At 43.3% G+C, this 7500-nt stretch overlaps 1 protein-coding gene across 2 annotated transcripts in view; it reads right to left on the bottom strand.

Annotated features, from left to right (window-relative positions):
- Nucleotides 1-7500, bottom strand: part of ankfn1a (ankyrin repeat and fibronectin type III domain containing 1a) — a 53187-nt gene that overhangs the window by 44701 nt on the left and 986 nt on the right. The gene's annotated exons all lie outside the window — the stretch shown is intronic.

The raw sequence follows: 7500 nt of genomic DNA on the forward strand, positions 1-7500 counted from the left end.
TATCTTAAGTAAAAACCACTAAAGTAAGAGGTGGAGGAGCTTTGTTTGTATACAGCATGTGATGAAGCTAACACATCACACCATGTGTTCTCTATTGGATATATCCTGTGTTAAAGATGACCCCCCCCCCCCCCTAAAGGCCTTCCCCCACACTTAAAGCGATCCTTGTATTCGACGCCTCTAAAAAGATGAGATAATGAGATAAAAAGTACTTTATTGATCCCGATTTGGGAAATGCATAAAAAGACAAGATGATGTGATTTTAATCAATTTTTCTCGCCGTTTTTCTGAGAAAGCGTAAATCTTTTGTGTCAAAGCGTCCTCTTTGTTGGGCGAGGTGTTTCTGTGCGGATGATTAAACCTGTTTCTGTGTCTCTGCTGAAGACCCACGCCTCCATCACGCTCTCATTATCGCATCCTCACACGGCTCTTTACGAGGAGGCACTTTAGCTGCTGCAGGAAACGCACCGGCAGAGCCCGTTAGCACAGCATGCTAATCGCTGCTACGCCTGATTGTCCTCTCTCAGCAGGAAGTCCACCAATGATTGGCTCTCCTCACTCGACCCGACGGGCATCACCATAACGTGTGATTGCTGTCGTGTCAAATGATCATCTCATCATGTCAAACATAGAGTCTTACTCTGAGTGCCTTGTACTCTGTTCAATTGTATTGTTAGTCTTGTGTGTGTTTAACAGAGGGTTTAGCTAAGGGGCTACATTTCAGGAGGTAAAGGAAGTGGAGAAGGTGGATTTGTAAATGGTTAAGGACTGGAGGGATGATGGTGTAATGATGGGATGGAGGAGCAGCTGGTTCCTCTCATGAACACACAGAGAGACTTCTCTCAGCTGCTCTGTTCCTGTGTGTGTGTGTGTGTGTGTGTGTGTGTGTGTGTGTGTGTGTGTGTGTGTTCCTGCTTTTCAGATCCATCTCACTTTATATTGATTTTCTTTATTACTTTATTAAATATAACAAAAGACACATTTTGTCCATGAATCATTTATCAGTTTCTCTGAAGAGTCCACAAACGCGTTGAAATCTGCACGGAGAGACAAATCTGATCCCAGAACTACAACCAAGCGCAAAGAGGGAGGCGAGAAACACACAGGAAGTGAGGCGCAAAACAAACAGGAAGTGAGACGAGAAACACACAGGAAGTGAGGTGAGAAACACACAGGAAGTGAGGTGAGAAACACACAGGAAGTGAGGCGAGAAACACACAGGAAGTGAGGCGCAAAACACACAGGAAGTGAGGTGAGAAACACACAGGAAGTGAGGCGAGAAACACACAGGAAGTGAGACGAGAAACACACAGGAAGTGAGGTGAGAAACACACAGGAAGTGAGGTGAGAAACACACAGGAAGTGAGGCGAGAAACACACAGGAAGTGAGGCGAGAAACACACAGGAAGTGAGCAGCCAAATACACAGGAAGTGAGGCGCAAAACAAACAGGAAGTGAGACGAGAAACACACAGGAAGTGAGGTGAGAAACACACAGGAAGTGAGGTGAGAAACACACAGGAAGTGAGGCGAGAAACACACAGGAAGTGAGGCGCAAAACACACAGGAAGTGAGGTGAGAAACACACAGGAAGTGAGGCGAGAAACACACAGGAAGTGAGACGAGAAACACACAGGAAGTGAGGTGAGAAACACACAGGAAGTGAGGTGAGAAACACACAGGAAGTGAGGCGAGAAACACACAGGAAGTGAGGCGAGAAACACACAGGAAGTGAGCAGCCAAATACACAGGAAGTGAGGCGCAAAACAAACAGGAAGTGAGACGAGAAACACACAGGAAGTGAGGTGAGAAACACACAGGAAGTGAGGTGAGAAACACACAGGAAGTGAGGTGAGAAACACACAGGAAGTGAGGCGCAAAACACACAGGAAGTGAGGTGAGAAACACACAGGAAGTGAGGCGAGAAACACACAGGAAGTGAGACGAGAAACACACAGGAAGTGAGGTGAGAAACACACAGGAATTGAGGTGAGAAACACACAGGAAGTGAGGCGAGAAACACACAGGAAGTGAGGCGAGAAACACACAGGAAGTGAGCAGCCAAATACACAGGAAGTGAGGTGAGAAACACACAGGAAGTGAGGCGAGAAACACACAGGAAGTGAGGTGAGAAACACACAGGAAGTGAGGTGAGAAACACACAGGAAGTGAGGTGAGAAACACACAGGAAGTGAGGTGCAAAACACACAGGAAGTGAGGTGAGAAACACACAGGAAGTGAGGCGCAAAATACACAGGAAGTGAGGCGAGAAACACACAGGAAGTGAGGTGAGAAACACACAGGAAGTGAGGCGAGAAACAAACAGGAAGTGAGGCGAGAAAAAAACAGGAAGTGAGGCGAGAAACGCACAGGAAGTGAGGTGAGAAACACACAGGAAGTGAGGCGGGAAACACACAGGAAGTGAGGTGAGAAACACACAGGAAGTGAGCAGCCAAATACACAGGAAGTGAGGTGAGAAACACACAGGAAGTGAGGCGAGAAACACACAGGAAGTGAGCAGCCAAATACACAGGAAGTGAGGCGAGAAACACACAGGAGGTGAGGCGAGAAACACACAGGAAGGGAGGTGAGAAACACACAGGAAGTGAGCAGCCAAATACACAGGAAGTGAGGCGAGAAACACACAGGAAGTGAGGCGAGAAACACACAGGAATTATTTGTATTATTATTATTTCCCCCGCGGAGTGTCCAAAAGAGACGATGGAGCTCAAAAGATGCGATCCCAGAACTACAACAAACGCAGGAAGTGAAGCGGAAAAGACGCAAGGCGGGGTTTAATTCCCCAAAACATGTATGACCACAAGAGGCGATGGAGCTCAAAAGATGTGCACTGACATGTGCCTTTTGGGCTTCCATAATCCAGAGACCAATGAGGAGTTTAAAGGGGCCCTATTCTGCTCTCTGATGATGGTTAGCTGGACTGCTCTGTTGTGATTGGTCAACAGCTAAGAGATGTCCCGCCCCTTAGCCTATCCAGTTTAGCGTCAGGTACGTTTACACATACGAGGAATCTGCTTTGGTGTCTGGTGCTGCGAACATAAACAATCTAAAAAAACAAGTTGCAAAGTAGGTAAAAAAAAGGAAATAATCAAAATAAGTATTTTAAAGAAGCTATTTAGCGTTTAAAAAGGATGCTAAAGACAAGTATTTACACCACATTTAAATTGAACGATACAAATAACCATAAAAGCTAAAAAACTAAAACCCTTAGGACAATGAGAGTATGGAAAACTACAGTGTATTATATTTAATATATATCACGTACAAGGTGTTGGAGCGCTAGCCAATAGGAGCGTGAGTGTTCCGTAGTGATGTCACTGAGTTTCGGGAAGTAAACAAAGGAGTCCAATTGGGGCGTTTCAGGTTCTAAATGTTTAGCGTAGCCTCAGAATAACTGAGGAACAATGCAAATATATAAAGACTTAAATTGATGAGATAAAACATGTCTTTTCTGAATCAGAATGTAATTAATTGTGAGCGTGTGTAAATGAAGGAGGCACTTCCTGTTTTAAATTGGAGGGGTGGCAGCATTTTGTGAAAATAAAAAGAGGTGCAAAAATGTATTAATTGGAAGCTGTTTTTAAAAAGGACTTTTTAGTTTCACTTTTATAAAAACCGTGCCTGAGAAATGAATACAGATGAGAGAAGAGAAACTACATTTTGTAGAATTTGGTCGAAGAAATAAAGATAATTTGTCACATTTGGAAACGAGTGGACAAAATAAACGAATTATTTATTACATGTTTCTCATGTTGGAGCTTCAGATCAGTTTACAGCGTTCATTATGTTAAAGCTGACGGCAGCAATAAAGCTGTGTGTGTGTGTGTGTGTGTGTGTGTGTGAGTGTGTGAGAGTGTGTGTGAGTGTGTGCGTCTCATTAAACATAATTGGTTTGAGCGTAAAAATTGATCCAAACATCGCTCCTGAAGCTTAAAGCTAAACACCGGCCCCCACATAAATAATTAAAAAGGAACTAATTGCAGCAGTAATTGTGCTCTGTGTGTGTGTGTGTGTGTGTGTGTGTGTGTGTGTGTGTGTGTGTGTGTGTGTGTGTGTGTGTGTGATTACACTCCATTACATATTCATACAGTTGTTAATGGAGAGAGCGACATTTTAATCTGACCTTTTTTGAGAACATGAGAAACACAGAGAAACACAGAAACACAGAGAAACACAGAAACACAGAGAAACACAGAGAAACACAGAAACACAGAAACACAGAGAAACACAGAAACACAGAAACACAGAGAAACACAGAAACACAGAGAAACACAGAAACACAGAAACACAGAAACACAGAGAAACACAGAAACACAGAGAAACACAGAAACACAGAAACACAGAGAAACACAGAAACACAGAAACACAGAGAAACACAGAAACACAGAAACACAGAAACACAGAAACACAGAGAAACACAGAAACACAGAAACACAGAGAAACACAGAAACACAGAGAAACACAGAAACACAGAAACACAGAGAAACACAGAGAAACACAGAAACACAGAGAAACACAGAAACACAGAGAAACACAGAAACACAGAGAAACACAGAAACACAGAGAAACACAGAGAAACACAGAAACACAGAAACACAGAGAAACACAGAAACACAGAAACACAGAAACACAGAGAAACACAGAAACACAGAGAAACACAGAAACACAGAAACACAGAGAAACACAGAAACACAGAAACACAGAGAAACACAGAAACACAGAAACACAGAAACACAGAAACACAGAAACACAGAAACACAGAGAAACACAGAAACACAGAGAAACACAGAAACACAGAAACACAGAGAAACACAGAAACGCAGAGAAACACAGAAACACAGAAACACAGAGAAACACAGAAACACAGAGAAACACAGAAACACAGAAACACAGAGAAACACAGAAACACAGAAACACAGAAACACAGAGAAACACAGAAACACAGAGAAACACAGAAACACAGAAACACAGAGAAACACAGAGAAACACAGAAACAGAAACACAGAGAAAAACAGAAACACAGAGAAACACAGAAACACAGAGAAACACAGAAACACAGAAACAGAAACACAGAGAAACACAGAAACAGAAACACAGAGAAACACAGAAACACAGAAACACAGAGAAACACAGAAACAGAAACACAGAGAAACACAGAAACACAGAAACACAGAGAAACACAGAAACAGAAACACAGAGAAACACAGAAACACAGAAACAGAAACACAGAGAAACACAGAAACAGAAACACAGAGAAACACAGAAACACAGAGAAACACAGAAACACAGAAACAGAAACACAGAGAAACACAGAAACAGAAACACAGAGAAACACAGAAACAGAAACACAGAGAAAAACAGAAACACATAGAAACACAGAAACACAGAGAAACACAGAAACAGAAACACAGAGAAACACAGAAACAGAAACACAGAGAAAAACAGAAACACATAGAAACACAGAAACACAGAGAAACACAGAAACAGAAACACAGAGAAAAACAGAAACACATAGAAACACAGAAACACAGAGAAACACAGAAACAGAAACACACAGAAACACAGAAACACAGAAACACAGAAACAGAAACACAGAGAAAAACAGAAACACATAGAAACACAGAAACACAGAGAAACACAGAAACAGAAACACAGAGAAAAACAGAAACACATAGAAACACAGAAACACAGAGAAACACAGAAACAGAAACACAGAGAAAAACAGAAACACATAGAAACACAGAAACACAGAGAAACACAGAAACAGAAACACAGAGAAAAACAGAAACACATAGAAACACAGAAACACAGAGAAACACAGAAACAGAAACACACAGAAACACAGAAACACACAGAAACACAGAAACACAGAGAAACACAGAAACACAGAAACACAGAAACACAGAAACACAGAGAAACACAGAAACACAGAAACACAGTCATGATCTGTCTGTGTTGTGTTTTGTCTTGTTTAGATCTGTCCTTGGTTTCCTGTCTGTGTGTGTTCCCTCCTACCTGTTCCCTCCTACCTGTTCCCTCCTACCTGTTCCCTCCTACCTGTTCCCTCCTACCTGTTCCCTCCTACCTGTTCCCTCCTACATGTTCCCTCCTACCTGTTCCCTGTTCCCTCCTACCTGTTCCCTGTTCCCTCCTACCTGTTCCCTGTTCCCTCCTACCTGTTTACTTGATTGTGTTCACCTGGTGCCCCTGTGTTTTCTCCTCCCTCCTCACCTGTCTCTTGTTTCGTTGATTAGTCTTGTGTGTATTTAAGTTCTGTGTTTGCTGTCTGTCTTTGTTGGTTCCTTGTTTGTCTGTGATCACGGGGGAGCGTTCTGTTTATCAGAGTTATCCTTGAAATAAAGGTATTTTCAGTTTAATCTGCATTTGGGTCCTGCTTGCTTCACTCCACCGTAACAAACACAAGAGAAACACGCGAGAAACACAGAGACACATTGCATCCTGGAAGAGTTATAGTTTATGATTCAAATAATAACTAGAGCTTTTCAAATTAAAAAGAAATATATGACTTTTTTATTTATTTAAATCACACCAATGTATATGTCTTAATCCGCCGCTGAAAATAGTCCCTACTTAATGCACCGTTTCCGCCCGTTAAACCAGGTGCATTAAACCGCAGGTAACCATGGCAACAGCACAGGTTACTCTGACTGACAGGCGTCTTGGTTACACACTCGTTAAATAATCCATTGTTATTGTCCCACCGCCTCCTCCACTGTTTCCCCCGTGTGACGTTTAAATGTTATTTGTGATTAATGTTTCTAAACACTACAATACCCATGAGCCTTTGCTGCTGTTTCCATGGAGAACAGGAAGGAATCAGAGCTGCAGCTTCAGAGCTATAACTCTAGTGGGTAGAGTCACCATGTTTATAATCAGGTTTCTAAAAAGTGCTGCAATTGGCTGTTTTGTTACCGCGATGCATTGTGGGAGTCAGAGTTTTTTTTCTGTTTTAATCATTTTATGAGAGTTTGTGAACACATAAAATCCAAATGGACCAATCCGTGGAGATCCTCACACACACTCTCTCAGCCGCGTCTCGCAGCGGGGAAACTGTGTCTCACTGACACATTAAATGTCCCTTATGAGACGCTTTTATCCAAAGCGACATACACACATTCAGCACTGTGGACAATCCCCACAGGAGCACTTTGGGGTGAAGTGTCTCAGGGACACAACGACATGCTGACTGGAGTGGGACTCGAACTTGGTACCCCCTAATCCGAAGGTTCGAAGTTACAATGTAGGTGCGCCGCTTTTGGGGGTGCGGGGGGGGGGGGGGGGGGGTGCAGGGGCTAGTGGAGCCTCGCAGATGGGGGTGCTGCAACCCCTTCAGCAGGGTTCAGGCTGAGCTTCATCGGACTCAGACCCCACGCAGCAACCAGGAAACCACACCAGTAAGCCAGCTCACACTGTCGGCTCCTCGCAGCAGCGAGCCCCGCAGCGTCCCCCCAACACGGCA

The sequence above is a fragment of the Notothenia rossii genome, assembly GCF_949606895.1.
Source record: "Notothenia rossii genome assembly, chromosome: 11".
Classification (NCBI taxonomy): domain Eukaryota; kingdom Metazoa; phylum Chordata; class Actinopteri; order Perciformes; family Nototheniidae; genus Notothenia; species Notothenia rossii.